A 17,133-nucleotide genomic window follows, 5' to 3' on the forward strand; every position below is an offset into this window, starting at 1 on the left:
TATATATATATATATATATATATATATACTTTTAAAATGTCTTGGATCTGGGGACATCTGTAAGTGTGAGAGCGTGGATCTGGGAACATTCTGTGGTTATGGGAACATTAGCATGTTCTCATATCCAAGGTAACCTCAAAATGTAATTTTCGTGTTCAGCTTGACCATTGAGGGGTTTTAACTCGTGTTCCCAAAAGCATTTGAGTTCTGACTTGGTTGTCCCCCTTCCCTTGCTACAGATCTCTGCATCGTCAAACAATCTCTTCTGAGCTTTTAGCATTCTTGTGCTTACGACACTAAAAAAAAAAAAAAAAATTATCTCTCTCTCTCTTTTTTTTTTTAACATTGCTGTGTAAAATAAAACTGTAAAATAACTATTTTACAGGTTTATTTCACAAGTTTATCTTATATTTTCTGAACATTTGGAAATAATTGCTTTACCTCAGTGAAATATTTATTATTGTTTAGAGCGTAAGCGATAAGCGATCCGGGCCTTTTCAAGAAATCTGAACAATGAACATGGTCGCTGCATGGGATTTTTTTCCCTTTCGTACAATCAGGCACACCACTCGTACAGGTAAGCCTTAGATTTTATGTAGCGCACTTTATAAGAACAGTGTTATATCTATTTATTTGAGTTAGGCATTGAAGATTTGAGAGGGCTTCTTCGCATCGAAGGAGTCTCTTCTGAGTGGGAATTCCGCTGTGAATTGATAGTTCTGGTCAATGGCTGTCTAATCGGCCCTCGAAGGCAATCACTGAAGTGAAGTGCACCGGGAGTGACTATTGCAACGACTGTCGTGTCCAGCGTTGTGTTTGTCAATGAGGTTCTTGAAAGCATTTGTACTGGGAGCCCGTTTAATGTTAGTTGTTAGTTTGTTCCAGTCATTTGTAACTCTATAGCTGAAAGCAAATTTTCTTGTATTGTTATTATCATGTCTTTCTTTTTGTATTTTGTCAGTACTGTTACGTGTTACAACAATGTTAGTCTGCGGTGATTTAAAAAAGAAATCTTTGTTAGTGTCATCAATGTCGTTAAATATTATATACGCTTGTATTAGGTCCCCTCTCTTTCTTCTTGCCTTTAGTGTAGGCAAAGTCAAGTATCTTAGTCTCTCTTCATATGTGTAGTCTTTTATTTCGTAAATCAGTTTAGTAGCTCTTCTTTGGACTCTTGCGATTGATGTTGATTGGCGTACTAGTCTCGGAAACCAGGCAGGATTGCCGTATTCTAGATGAGGTCGTACTAGTGTACACTCCACTCTCTGTTCCAGGAGGCTGTTCTCTGAAAATCCACCAGTACCTAGGAATGGCAGTGACACTGTACTCTAGGACCAACACAGCTAGTGTTTCAAATGTTACCTTTTTGTTTCAGGAGTCCTTGAATATTCTAGTCATTTTTCCCCATTTATTTTAAGTTCATATCATATTTGACAAATAGGTGGCGTGATCTAACCATGTTTACCTGGTTGATTCTGACGGTTGGCAGTTTAAGTTTCTGGCAATTGCCAAAGTTGAACGTTTATTGTCATTAAATGGCAAAATTAATTTGAAGTCACGTTATAACTTATTGTGGAAAATCAGCTCCCTCTCTCTCTCTTTCCCCTCCCACACTCACACACAAACACACACACATGCGTGTGTGCTGACACAAATTTGTGATTTACTTTAAAATTAACAAGGGTGCCGCGGTCAATTGTAGACGGTAAGACCTATTACTTTTTTAAAGCCAGGACATTTGGACCTATTGATTTCTTACGGTCAGGTCCAAATGACCTATTGTCCTCTAACGCTGGCAGCAACACTGATGTAGATGAAATATTCATGAGGACGTCCCTCTGCAATATTATCCCAGCTATCTAAATAGACTGGAAGAACAAAAAGTGATTGCATGGAGACCTGATCAGAAATAGAGGGTTATAACTGACATTTATCTGCAATTAAATTGCTTTAAACTGACGGTTGCCAAATTGGGTTGTGAGTGAAGCGTAGCTCTGGCTTGTCACTCACTTCCACTACACATAAATGCGCGCAAGGATTTAGTTCTTCAAACATTTCTGCTTTCTGTAGCTATGCAGGGTTTGTGGATGTGGAACGTGGGAATATTACAGTTTGGAAGGTGAGGATTCTGATAGACTCGATGCAAATTGTCCGAACTATAGCTATGGCGTGCCCCTTTAATAGCTCATAATGATTAGCCAAATATGGAAAGGCAAAACTAGATTCAAGTAGCTGAAAATTGAAACACGAATGGCGGCTTGATTGAAACTTTACGAAATGGAAATCCTGTGTTTTCCAACACATGAATGTACAAATCAGTGTTTTGGGTCTACAGAACACGACAAATCCCGTCCAAGTCCACTTCAACACAACTTCACAAGCCCATGTCTTCAGAACTTCGCAATTCCATGTGTATACGAGACCACGAAAGTCACACATTGGCTGGATTCATGTCCTGACGACATATCTGTGGTAAGTTTAAAGGCTGTCTCCATGGTAAAAAAAATACTGAAATAACCATTTGTTTCTCTTTCTTCTTTCAATTTAATGACTTATGCGCTAGAGTTCGTATTCAATATGTTCCAGTGAAGATAATGACTCACTTTTCTAACCCGTATTCTCAAAAGCTCGGGAGAAAACGAAAGAAAATAATGTCCCTCTCCGGAAGTGACGTGTGGCTGGTGGCTTGATTCGGCCTTCCGCCATTTTGACAGAGATGGGAGAGTGAACCACAGCTTCGCGTAACAATCTGAACACGCATGCCGCATCAAGTTGTCAATAGACAACCACTGATGTTGATAAAGTAAGAGATCTGTCTTACATAATTGAGTTTCGGCGCTGTTTGGTTGCAAAGAAATGTGCGCAGTCTATATCACAAGTAGGTTTGGAAAGTGCATTTTCCGATGATATCGACGCAGCTAAGTATCAGGATCAGGAATATTGCGTCGCGGAACCTTTCAGATTATGACGCAATGTTGGCAAGAGAGCGCCTCGCCTAGCCCCACTTAAAACGATTTAAAACCTATCATTTTGGAATTTGTTCTCTTCCATAAAAAGTCTGAAGTCCATTGCTACTAAATTAAATAGCCTCTGGACTTATTTGAAAAATACACCCTTTCCTAATAGTTTTCTTAGTGCTGGCAATCAATAGTACTAGTAATGAGAGGGATGCACGACTCGTACCCTTTGATGACAGTGAGGGGCGACATTTGTATTGTTGTAGGCTATAATACAAATGTCGCCCCTCACTGTCATTAGGGCTAAATGTCACTTTTGTTAACTCCTTCATGATACGAACCCACCTTACTGTCACGGGACGCAGGGGTGGCCACATTTTTGTCAATTCAGCTTTCCCCGGGTATGTAACATGTCATTTTTAACTTACCCGCACAAAAATCAGGTTACCCACAATCTGAATGCAAAAACTCGTCCCCACCCCTACACACAGTCATGGAGTTGCGCTCACGCACACTCCACTGTCGAAATCTAACCAAGGAAATTCGTCCTTCCATTCTGGCAAAAACCTTCTGACACGTTTTGATCTGTCGCAGTGTCGATTCTAGACCGCGCATTCCCGCAAATATGAAAGAAATCCCGCAAAAATAAAATTTGGATGCGCGCCTTTTCACGCAAAGAAATACCAATTCCCGCATTTTCAAACATCTTGTGCATGCGCGATATAATAAATATAATTTCGTCAAACAGCCCAGCGTTGCAGATCGTAAGCGCTTGCAATCTTTTTGAGACAAGTGAGGCCCTGACAAGGATGTTTACATTTACCTATGTTTTCAAAAGTTACATTTTCCCTAAACATCCTTATCAGGGCCTCACTTGTCTCAAAAAGATTCACTTTTTCTCCCACAAGTCTTTGCTTCCCTTTGTGGTCACTTCCTGTTTTACATTCAAAATGGCCACCACGATAAGTGAAAGCGTGGATTTTTTCAAGAATGGAGACCCATGTGCAAATCAGCTTGACGACAAGTTGCCAAGTGAGGCAAAACATCCAAATAAATGGTCTTGGAAGTGGATGAAGGAGTTAGATTCTCAAAAAAGATAATGGAGTTTATGATTAAGAAGTTTCTGTTGTGCATGCAACGATGAAATTACATACACCTGACTTCACTCTTCAGGCAAGAAAGCCATCAGGAACCATACGTTGGTTCTCTCTCTCTCTCTCTCTCTCTCTCTCTCTCTCTCTCTCTCTCTCTCTCTCTCTCTCTCTCTCTCTCTCTCTTTCTTTGAAGTCTCTCTCTCTCTCTCTCTCTCTCTCTCTCTCTCTCTTTGAAGTCGTGGGGCAATGACGGCCTCCGGGATGCCACAGATTCCATCCTCCCCCAGCCTAGAGACTGGGACTTTTTGTTCTTATTTACGATAGAGTGACATAAATCAATAATTAGCAAAGATTCTATAATTTTAAACTAATCTTTGTTTCAGTTGGTCATGGTGATTTGGGCAATGACAACACCGGCATCGTGGGTGATTTGGGCAGCGATGACCCCTCCGTCAAGGATTGCGACGTGACGAGCACACATGCAGAACCGCTTGGTATGTTTATACCGCCACCATCATAAGTGACGGTTTCTGAGACTTCCACTACTCGTGCAGAACTTCTGATTGGAGAAACTCGAGGTCAAAGCTTGTTCCCAAATGTTCTTATTATTATTTCACATTGCTCAACATCCAGTTAGCAACACAGGCTAGATGTTAAGCAACGTGAAATAATAATAACACATTTTGGGACAAACTTTGACCTGTAGTTTCTCCAATCAGAAGCTTCTGCACGAGTAATGGAAGTCGCAGAAACCGCCACAATATTATTTAAATTTTATTTATATATAGATGCTACATGTCGGGTTCATCTACGGGGCTAGTGACAGACCGCCAATGATGTTTTTTGTTGTTTTTTAGTTGGCAGCATGGGGATATCTTGAGAAGGCTCTCCGTAGTCGGCTAGACGTTAAGCAATGCTAATAATAATAATAATAGCACTTGAGCAAAGAGCTAAAACATTTCGAGGTACGGTAGAGTGTTTGACATAAATAATAATAATAATACGAATATTTATAACGCGCACATATCTCCCCAACAGGCGACTCAAGGCGCACATACACTCATTCACACACACGGAGACTTAAAGTCACCAACACACACACACCAGCAACCATTAAAATATGTACAGTTATTCAAGGTGGGATGGACAATGATAATGGACAACAGGAGGGGGGAACATGTACACAGGGAGATAGTGATCAAGGGGGAGGTCGTAGAGAAGGTAGAGCAGTATAGGTATTTGGGGGTGATTATAGACAATAAGTTGACATGGAAACCAAACTCTGATGCCCTTGTGAAGAAACTCCACTCTCGCCTGTACTTTTTGAGAAAACTCAGGTCTTTTAACATCTGCAGACAAGAAATCCTTCAGATGTTTTACACTTCAACGTGCAATAGTGTGTTGTACTTTGGCTCCGTGTGTTGGGGTGGCAACATCAACAAGCAAGACAGGGATAGATTAGATAAATTCATCAGGAAAGCAAGTGGGGTGGTTGGGAGGAAGCAGGACAATTTCACATCAACACATGAACGACGACTGACTGACAAGGTACAGAAGATTTTGGCTGACGACTCGCACCCACTCAGACCGGAATTTGACAGTAGACGGACAGACAGGAGCAACAGATTCAGACAACCAACCGCAAGATCCACACGCTACAGAAATTCGTTCATTCCATCTGCAATTCACATCTTCAATTCTCAGGTGGGGCGGTAGATGCTGGTGTTGTCGCTCTGATGCACGGGGTCAGTGTTCTGTATTGTTTCAGTATTGTTGATTTTGTTTTGCATGATTATATACTCTTATTCTACTCTCTTAGACAATATGTGATAACCGGCAAGGTGCTGACTTTCTTTTGTGCATTGTTGATGGTGAATGCATGTTAATTTATTTTTAATATACTTTCTTATGTGATAACCAATGTGCTATATTTTCTCAGGACAAAGAACAAATGTTTATTTTGAATGTTTTATGTATGTTATTATTACGGACACAAACGCTCAGCAATGTAATTTCTCTTTTAGAGATTAATAAAGTTATTGTATTGTATTGTATTGGGGTGGGCAGTGTAGAATGCATGGATTATGTGGAAAAAAGGAATGTCTTGAGTGCAGATTTGAATGATTCGAGGGACTGTTGTTGACGGAGGGGGAGAGGTAGTGTGTTCCATTGGCTAGGTGCTTGGAAAGAAAATGAGCGTTGACCTGCTGTTTTGAGTTTGGTGTGGGGGATGTTGAGCTTGAGGGAGTCGGCAGATGATCTGAGTGCTCGTGAAGGGACATAGAGAGAGAGAGAGTCGGAGAGATAGGCAGGGGCGAGACCATGGAGGCATTTGTAGGTGAGAGTGTTGATTTTGTATGTGATACGGGCAGGAACGGGCAACCAGTGGAGCTGATTTAGGAGGGGGGTGATATGATCTCCCTTTTTCTTTCGTAAGGCAAGACGGGCAGAGCTATTTTGAATGCGTTGGAGACGAGAGATAGAAGAAGAGGGAAGACCCGCCAAGAGAGAGTTACAATAGTCAAGACGTGAGAGAATGGTGGACGTGACCAGTTTGGCGGTAGCATCTGTGGTGAGGTACTTGCGGATAGTGGCGATGCGGCGGAGTTGGAAGTAGCAGGTGCGAGAGACAGAAGAGATGTGTTGTTTCATGGAAAGGGTGTTGTCTAGAGTGACTCCGAGGTTTTTGACAGCAGAAGACAGAGGGACAGAAGAGTCAGAGAGTTGAAGAGAGTCGGAAGTGGCTTTGGAGAGTTTGGATGTAGTGCCTACTAGGATAGCTTCAGTTTTGTTGCTATTGAGCTGAAGTTTGATTTCTGTCATCCAATTCTGCACGTCAGTGATAGTGTCAGAGATAGAGGAAAGAAGAGATTCAGACTGGTCAGGGGAAGAGCTGTTGTGAAGTTGAGAGTCGTCGGCAAAAGAGTGGTGGAGAACGTTGTGTCGGTCAAGGATGTGGTCAAGAGGTTGAGTGTAGAGAGTAATTAGTACAGGCCCAAGGACTGAGCCCTGAGGGACTCCGCACTCAAGCCTGATGGGGTCAGAGTTCAGTTTGTCAATCGAAACAGTCTGGTAGCGGTCGGTGAAATAAGAAGAGAACCAAGAAAGAGCTGTGCTATGGATACCAAAGGTGTACTGAAGGCGTTGAAGGAGGATGTTGTGGTCGACTGTGTCAAAGGCCGCTGATAGATCAAGTAGAGCGACGGCAGAGATTTCAGCTTGGTCAGTGGCAAGGAGGAGATCAGTAGTGATTTTGAGAAGGGCAGTTTCGGTGGAGTGGTGAGGACGATAGGCAGATTGAAGCGGAGAGAGAAGATTGTTGCAAAGAAGGTGAGAGTTGAGTTGTTTTAGGACGACTCTTTCAAGGAGTTTGGAGATGAAGGAAAGGTTTGAGACAGGGCGGTAGTTGCTGAGAGTGTTTGGGTCGAGCGATGGTTTCTTCAGTAGATGTTTGACAATAGCAGTCTTAAAGGAGTTGGGGACAGTGCCTGTTTGCAGAGAAGTGTTGATGATTTTGAGAATAGAAGGGAGGAGTTCAGGAAGACAGTCAGAGTAGAGTTGTGTGGGAAGAGGGTCAAGGTCACAGGTTTTCAAGGTCATTTCTTTGAGGACTTTCTCCAGGTCAGTGAGAGTGAGAGGCTGAAAGTGTGTGAAGGGAGTGCCTGTAAATGCAGGAGAAGTTTCAGAGTTTTGGTGTGGGATTTTGTCTAGTTTGTCACGGATGGTTTGGATCTTGTTATGGAAGTAATCAGAGAAAGCTTGCGACAGTTTGGAGGGGTCGATGTTGTTGGGCAAGGGAGAAGCAGAAGAGCAGCCAACAAGGTCATTCACTGTGGAGAAGAGTGTTTTGGCAGAGGTTGTTTCACAGATTTTGGTGCTGTAGTGCGATTGTTTGGCGTCTGCGATGAGTGTCTGAGCATGTTCCATTTGCTTGTTGTAAATCTGTCTGTCAACTACCAGCTTTGAGGTTCGCAACTTCCTCTCTGCTCGGCGACGCAACTGTTTTGTATACTTAACTTCAGCTGTGATCGAGGGTGCAGAAGGCCAATCTACGATGAGTTTGGTTTTTGCGGGTGCATGTTCGTCAAGAAGTGTGCTGAGAGTGGAGTCGTAATGACGTACAGGGTCTGAGGATACCGGAGGATCAAGCAGTCGGCGGGCTGCTTCTGCGCGAAATGTGTCAGTGTTAACTTCTTTGAGGTTACGGCGGACTACGCGCTTTTTCTGTTTGGATGGTTTGGCCATCTTAAGAGAGAACAAAACTGCAGAATGATCGGATCTGAGGTAGTCATTCAGCAGGATGTCGTACACCAGGTCAGTGGACTCGTGGGTGACAATCCAGTCAATGATGTGTGTTTTGCGTGTGGGAGCGTCTACATGCTGTTTGAGGTCGTGACAGTCAAGAAGGTCCATCGTCTGTCTTGTGTCGGTGTTATAAATCAACAATAAGCAAAGATTCTATAATTTTAAACTAATCTTTGTTTCAGTTGGTCATGGTGATTTGGGCAATGACAACACCGGCATCGTGGGTGATTTGGGCAATGACGACACTGGCATCGTGGGTGATTTGGGCAATGAAGACACTGGCATCGTGGGTGATTTGGGCAATGACGACACTGGCATCGTGGGTGATTTGGGCAATGACGACACCGGCATCGTGGGTGATTTGGGCAATTCGTGGCTGATTTGGGCAATGACGACACCGGCATCGTGGCTGATTTGGGCAATGACGACACCGGCATCGTGGGTGATTTGGGCAATGACAACACCGGCATCGTGGGTGATTTGGGGAGCGATGACTCCTCCGTCAAGGATTGCGACTACACATGTCGCACACATGCAGAACCGCTTGGTATGTTTATACCGCCACCATCATATGTGACGGTTTCTGCGACTTCCATTACTCGTGCAGAATCTTCTGATTGGAGAAATTCGAGTTCAAAGTTTGTTTAAAAAAAATATGTTATTTTACATTGCTCAACGTCAAGTTAGCAACATTTTGGTACATACTTTGACCTCTAGTTTCTCCAATCAGACGCTTCTGCGCGAGTAATGGAAGTCGCAGAAACCGCCACAATATTATTTAAATTTTATTTATATATAGATGCTACATGTCGGGTTCTAGTGGACATACTCTTATAATATCTAAATACTTTTGCTACTACTAATAACATGCATTGTTTATTACCTAATTAAAGGCTCCCGCAGTGGGGCACTGCGGTTAAGAAATTAAAGGCCCCTCCTGTTTTTGGAACCGCAGGAGCTTTCTAGTTTGCTGTTAGGTAGATTTTTGGTTCCTCTTTCCTGTCATGCTCTCTTTTTCTTCATGAATTCTTTTCTTTTTTCTGCCTTAATCTTGCTCATTCACCTGTATTTTTTCCAAAAATCTCTTCTCTTGCCGCTTGTCTCGCGATTCATGTATAGTTTAATCTGTTAGTGTTCTGATGTAAGTCCAGCAGTAGATAGGTTAAGCCTATTTTAACATACTGGAAACTGGTAATCTTCCAGTAGGTATTAATTTAGTTTTACTAAAGCCTGCTGGGACACAAGTAATGGGTTAGTGCATTTGTAAACAGGAATCGCTTGACAAGTGGCCCCCTTCATCCCCCCCTTCCTCGTCCTGATATGGCTCTGCGTAGTCGGCTGGACGTTAAGCAAAAAATAAACAAACAAAAAAAAATAATTAAAGGCAGAGGTCGACAAAGCTCATGAAGACAAGCGTAAATTCAAGCTGGTCTCATGCTGAAATACAAACTTTAATAAATGGTTTTGGGCATCTCCTTCAAAAAGGCATGTATCCGTCAGGGAAGATAATTCAAGCCGCAATTAACCAAAATACTTGTCTCAACAATAGAACATGTATGAATGTGCGAGCAAAGCTTTAGCACTAAATGAAGACACGGTTTTAAGATGGACTAGCTGAAGTTGTGGGCAAAGACAGCATGTTGTTGCTTTTTGGCGAAAGCTTACTGAAGAAATATGGACCAGCTAGAAAAAATGACATAGCACAGAGATTGAGACAACTTGCTGGCCTGTTGGTGCAATATGTAGAGCAAACCTATTCATTACATCTTACCATATAACAGTGGCACAGGCACGGTTGGCCTAGTGGTAAGGCGTCCGCCCCGTGATCGGGAGGTCGTGGGTTCGAACCCCGGCCAGGTCATACCTAAGACTTTAAAATTGGCAATCTAGTGGCTGCTCCGCCTGGCGTCAGGCATTATGGGGTTAGTGCTAGGACTGGTTGGTCCGGTGTCAGAAGAATGTGACTGGGTGAGACATGAAGCCTGTGCTGCGACTTCTGTCTTGTGTGCTGCGACTTCTGTCTTGTGTGTGGCGCACGTTATATGTCAAACCAGCACCGCCCTGATATGGCCCTTCGTGGTCGGCTGGGCGTTCAGCAAAAAAAAACACCACAACATAACAGGGGCTCATTTTGAAATTGAGGTTGTCAAGAGGAATGTAATCGGACATTTTTCAAACTAATCGCACCATCGATGCAAACTGCACGCACTCGCACAAATAAATGAAATCTACACACAGCAACACCGACAGCTTTAAATGATTTTAATGTCATTAAAACGGTTTAAACCCAAATAAAATTGAATGAAATCTCACAGATAAATTTACAATGACTATCTGTCTTGCTTGAAGAAAAGAAAAAAACGAAAAGGGAGTGGAACACGGCAACACACATTCTGAGTCACTCCAGGAGCTTCAACAGAAACACAGGTGACGATCGCGGAATGTTGATGTTGAGAACGTCTGACGCATGCAGTATGCGTGCGGTAGCTATTTTCCGCGAAACCCTGCGGAACCCCGGGGGTACCCCGCGAAACCCCGCTTCGGCTTCCGTAATAAGAAAACATTTTGTACCGGTGTCTTAGAGTTTAATAGCTGACAAGGAAATTGAGTAACAAAATAGCGATAAGTCCGACCCCGAAATGAGACCCTGATGTAATACTATTATTTGCTGGGCTATACAAGTTATGTAGGTATGCATGCATGACCCTGGGTCTTGCTGTATGACTGGGAATTGCAGATATGTTCTTCAAAAGATTATGCCGTGTCTGAAGCATCAATATAAACGCTTATAGCTCACAGCTGAAAAGAACACTTCCTTACTAGTACGAAACCAAATGACAAACTATCAATTTGAATACAACACAGCTTCATAAGAACTGCTCAAACAAGGACCAATAAAAGAGAAAACTGAAGACCGTGGCCTTAATCTTACAAGTTTGAAGTTAAAACAAGTTTTGCAAACAATACATGTGAAAGAATGTTGTTATGCCTGAATATTAAAAAAAATTAGTTAGTGTTCCCAGAAACTTGAAATTTGGCATTGTTGTTTATATGTCGACCTAGTACCCAAATATATATAGACATTCTGGAAAACGTTATTTGTTTAGGAATATGGGGAACGTGGATATGGGGACCTTATTAATATTATGTTTTCACATATATATTTAAATCCTAAACAAATAACGTTTTCCAGAATGTCTATATATATTTGGGTACTAGGTCGACATATAAACCACAGTGCGAAATTTCAACTTTCTGGATGTTCTATGTACCATTGTTAAATATCTAGTTATAAGTTCTTTTTTAGTTATACTTTTAAAACGACAAGACATGAACATGTATGTCCTTTTTTTTAATTTTTTTTTTTATTGTTGTTATGTTTGTTTGTTTGTGTGTGTGTTGATCGATTTAATTTTTTTTTAAAGTTAGTGTTCCCAGAAACTTGTATTATATATATAATAAAAGTTTCTGGGAACACTAACTAATTTTTTTAATATTCAGGCATAACAACATTCTGTCACATGTATTGCTTGCAAAACTTGTTTTAACTTCAAACTTGTAAGATTAAGGCCACGGTCTTCAGTTTTCTCTTTTATTGGTCCTTGTTTGAGCAGTTCTTATGAAGCTAACTCTGACACCAGCCGGTTATTTGGGAACTCGTTTTCAACTGCTTGCAGAAAGTTGAAATTTGTCATTGTGGTTTATATGTCGACTTAGTACCCAAATATAAAAAGACATTCTGGAAAATGTTATTTGTAGGATTTAAATATATATATATATGAAAACATAATAAGGTCCCCATATCCACGTTCCCAAAAAGCTTGTCTGAATATAATAATATATATAATAAATGTTTCTGGGAACACTAACTTTTTTTTTAATATTCAGGCATAACAACATTCTTTCACATGTTTTGTTTGCAAAACTTGTTTTAACTTCAAACCTGTAAGATTAAGGCCACGGTCTTCAGTTTTCTCTTTTATTGGTCCTTGTTTGAGCAGTTCTTATGAAGCTGTTTTGTATTCAAATTGATAGTTTGTCATTTGGTTTCGTACTAGTAAGGAAGTGTTCTTTTCAGCTGTGAGCTATAAGCGTTTATATTGATGCTTCAGACACGGCATAATCTTTTGAAGAACATATCTGCAATTCCCAGTCATACAGCAAGACAAAAATTGGCTCTTTGCAGTCTGCTGGGCTATACGCGATATGTTATGTATGTATGCATGGCCCTGGGTCTTGCTGTACGACCCTGGGTCTTGCTGTACGACCCTGGGTCTTGCTGTACGACCCTGGGTCTTGCTGTACGGCCCTGGGTCTTGCTGTACGACCCTGGGTCTTGCTGTACGGCCCTGGGTCTTGCTGTACGGCCCTGGGTCTTGCTGTACGGCCCTGGGTCTTGCTGTACGACCCTGGGTCTTGCTGTACGACCCTGGGTCTTGCTGTACGGCCCTGGGTCTTGCTGTACGGCCCTGGGTCTTGCTGTACGACCCTGGGTCTTGCTGTACGACCCTGGATCTTGCTGTACGACCCTGGGTCTTGCTGTATGACCATGGGTTTTCATGTCACGTACGACATACAAATCACGATGTTCAAAGTTTTGACGAATTGAGTGTGACTACGATTCGTAAAACTTGAAATAGGAAGGTGTTATTGCTGTGTTTGATTGGTCGATCTTTGTTTAATGACAAAACAATTAATAATGCCAAGATTTTTAATGTGTACATAGTTCCTTTTCAGCTTGTGATTTATAACTCGTTGTGACAAGTTAAAGTTTGTGTAAGCCCTTAATAGACTCTTTGCAGTCCGCTGGGCTATACGCATTATGTATGTATGCATGACTCTGGGGATTGCTGTATGACCCTGGATCTTGCTGTATGACCCTCAATCTTGCTGTATGTCCCTCGGTCTTGCTGTATGACCCTCGGTCTTGATCAACAATGATCTGCATTTTTACTCAATATTTTCCACGAAGTACTGGGATCCTTGTATTTCTATCTACTCTGCTTTAATCTTGCTAAGACAATTATGTTGAGACGTCATAAATCAGTACTGGTATATTCTCGGAATTGCGGTCTGGTACCCTGTGATATCGGTTTGAAAAGTAGGGAAGGAGGCGATGTGAAGTGCCTTTAGTCGCTGCTGTCACAGTGGGGAGATTGCTAATTGGAGAAATGATTGCATGCAGAAAACGTGGTGATTATGATCCCACGTGACATTTTTACCGCCTTTCATTGTGTAAAAATAGCTTAAACGACAAAACAATTAATAATGCCAAGATTTTTAATGTGTACATAGTTCCTTTTCAACTTGTGATTTATAACTTGTTGTGACAAGTTAAAGTTTGTGTGGGCCCTTAATAGGCTCTTTGCGGTCTGCTGTAGGACCCTGTGTCTTGCTGTATGACCCTGTGTCTTGCTGTAGGACCCTGTGTCTTTCTGTAGGACCCTGTGTCTTGCTGTATGACCCTGTGTCTTGCTGTATGACCCTGTGTCTTGCTGTATGACACTGTGTCTTGCTGTATGACCCTGTGTTTTGCTGTAGGACCCTGTGTCTTGCTGTAGGACCCTGTGTCTTGCTGTAGGACCCTGTGTCGTAATGTATGACCCTGTGTCTTGCTGTAGGACCCTGTGTCTTGCTGTAGGACCCTGTGTCTTGCTGTATGACCCTGTGTCTTGTTGTATGACCCTGTGTCTTGTTGTAGGACCCTGTGTCTTGCTGTAGGACCCTGTGTCTTGCTGTAGGACCCTGTGTCTTGCTGTACGACCCTGTGTCTTGCTGTACGACCCTGTGTCTTGCTGTACGACCCTGTGTCTTGCTGTAGGACCCTGTGTCTGGCTGTATGACCCTGTGTCTTGCTGTAGGACCCTGTGTCTTGCTGTAGGACCCTGTGTCTTGCTGTACGACCCTGTGTCTTGCTGTACGACCCTGTGTCTTGCTGTAGGACCCTGTGTCTTGTTGTAGGACCCTGGCTCTTGCTGTACGACCCTGTGTCTTGCTGTACGACCCTGTGTCTTGCTGTAGGACCCTGTGTCTTGCTGTACGACCCTGTGTCTTGCTGTACGACCCTGTGTCTTGCTGTAGGACCCTGTGTCTTGCTGTAGGACCCTGTGTCTTGCTGTAGGACCCTGTGTCTTGCTGTACGACCCTGTGTCTTGCTGTACGACCCTGTGTCTTGCTGTACGACCCTGTGTCTTGCTGTACGACCCTGTGTCTTGCTGTATGACCCTGGGTCTTGCTGTATGACCCTGTGTCTTGCTGTACGACCCTGGGTCTTGCTGTACGACCCTGGGTCTTGCTATATGACCCTGGATCTTGCTGTATGACCCTCGGTCTTGCTGTACGACCCTGTGTCTTGCTGTATGACCCTGGGTCTTGCTGTACGACCCTGGGTCTTGCTGTACGACCCTGGGTCTTGCTGTACGACCCTGGGTTTTGCTGTATGATCCTGGGTCTTGCTGTATGACCCTGGGTCTTGCTGTATGATCCTGGGTCTTGCTGTATGACCCTGGATCTTGCTGTATGACCCTGGATCTTGCTTATGACCTTCGGTCTTGCTGTATGACCCTCGGTCTTGCTGTATGACCCTAGGTCTTGATGAACAAGGATCTGCATTTTTACTTAATATTTTCCACGAAGTACTGGGATCCTTGTATTTCTATCTACTCTGCTTTAATCTTGCTAAGACAATTATGTTGAGACGTCATAAATCAGTACTGGTATATTCTCGGAATTGCGGTCTGGTACCCTGTGATGTTGGTTTGAAAACTAGGGAAGGAGGCGATGTGAAGTGCCTTTAGTCGCTGGTGTCACAGTGGGAAGATTGCTAATCGGAGAAATGATTGCATGCAGAAAACGTGGTGATTATGATCCCACATGACATTTTTACCGCCTTTTGCTGTGTAAAAATAGCTTAAATGACATGTCTTAAAGCTCTGCTTAAACTCGTAGTAAACCTCGGTGTTTACGCAGGTTCCTAGCTAATCGTGTATAAACTTGTCTTGCAAAGAAGCAGAGTAGATAGAGATACAAGGATCACAGTTCTTCGTGGACATTATTTTATCCTCTTTTCTTTTTAAAACCTGGTTTTTACAAACAGGGGAAAGTACCTCATCGTTTCCAGAGCCTCACAATTATATGTCCTTGTAAACATGGTTTATCAGAAGGACTGGTGACATACCTTCATTGGTAATTTTTAGGTTTTTTTAGTTGGCAGCGTGGGGCGTTTTGAGACGGCTCGGTGTAGTCAGCTGGACGTTAAGCAATGTTTAATAATATATAATATGTTGCAAATCGTCACGCTAATGGGATAATTGCCTAACTCACTTTTGCAAGTTTTGAGAAAAAGCGATTTGTTCAGCAGCCTCTGCATTGAACTTTGGGTTCTGTACTTCAGTAGAATGAACTTTAATCCAAATTTCTATTGATCTTGTTTACCATGGGATGCACATGCATAGACAGAAAAGCATGGGTATGCTGTTAAGATAACTGACTTATGAGTTAGGCAATTTTGCTGACATGGCATCAGCAACCGTTTCTCTTTGCAATTTCTTTTCGGAATTTTTACAGATGATTGACACAATTGTTGGCGTTATTATGGAACCGTTGTCTCAAAACTATCTAACTCTGAGTTGGGCAATTATCCTATTAGCGTAATGAAATGTATCATCAGATTTGATTTTGATTAATTTTTTTCCATTGAAATGCTTTTTTGATTTTGAATTTTGTTCCCAGGGTCCGCCCTGGGAGGTGGGGGGGGGATCTCTTATTTTGGGTTCTTAGTCACCTCATGCGCCCCAATGGGATAAGAACATATATTTAGGTGAGCCTTTATTGTCATTTTTAGTCACCCACCCAAAGGAAAGGGGGGTGACTGTTACTTTTGTCAGCGTCCCTGCCTGTGTCTATCCGTCTACACATACGGTTGGGTGATTTTAGGACCCGTGGTCCTTTTCTTGTTTATTTCTTTTTTTCTGCCTCCCCATTGTTCAGTCACCTGTTTCACTTTTACCATGGACTTTGATTCATGGTGTTTAAGAAATAACGATTTTCGATGTCAAAATAAAAGCTGAGTTGTGATTAATGTTTATTTCAGGTAAGAATTAACTTGGTGCGTAATTACACAACACGAAAAAAGATAAATGCAAGTACAAAATTGGAAATATATTTAGTTTGATAATCTAATTCAATGAAAAGCCTGATTTCTGTACTTTTTTTTCTTGTTCTTGTTTTCTCTACTTGAGCACGTTTTTTTTTCTTTGAGAAGTATGTGTCCTCCGACTACGCATGGCTGTCTGTGTTAAAAGTATGTGTCCTTCGACGACGGTCGGCGAAGAATGTTTTTAGCGACTGTCGGCGAAGGTTAATCATGCTTAGTGACATCATATTTCTTCAAAATCATGTTTTTTGGGTGCGATTATTTTTTTGCAAACATATTACAAGTTAATAATTTTCGGTTCAATGACTATACATAAGACTGTATTATCTTTAATGTTCTTTTTAGTTATCAGTAGATTTAAATGACTGTATTTTATTTTCGGTAACAATCCACCTTTTTGCAAGACGAGGTATGTCTTTTTCTTTAAAACAATAGTTGCTTATGTTATTGTTTGTGTTGTTGATGCTGGACTAATAAACAACAGTATCTGTTTAAAACCTTCATGAACAGTGTGTATTGTGTAAACAGGGAGTGACTGCAAGCGAGTATTGTGCTCTCTCTCTCTCTCGCTCTCGCTCTCGCTCTCGCTCTCGCTCTCGCTCTCGCTCTGTGTGTGTGTGTG

At 42.1% G+C, this 17,133-nt stretch overlaps 1 long non-coding RNA gene across 1 annotated transcript; it reads left to right on the forward strand.

Annotated features, from left to right (window-relative positions):
- The first annotated feature begins 363 nt into the window (after positions 1–363).
- On the forward strand, positions 364–12,684 carry LOC138956986 (uncharacterized). Its single transcript, XR_011452895.1, has 4 exons — positions 364–577; positions 2,336–2,472; positions 4,435–4,545; positions 8,539–12,684. It is a non-coding gene; the product is annotated as an uncharacterized lncRNA (long non-coding RNA).
- Positions 12,685–17,133: the final 4,449 nt, after the last annotated feature.

The sequence above is a fragment of the Littorina saxatilis genome, unplaced genomic scaffold (assembly GCF_037325665.1).
Source record: "Littorina saxatilis isolate snail1 unplaced genomic scaffold, US_GU_Lsax_2.0 scaffold_470, whole genome shotgun sequence".
NCBI classification, from domain to species: Eukaryota; Metazoa; Mollusca; class Gastropoda; order Littorinimorpha; family Littorinidae; genus Littorina; species Littorina saxatilis.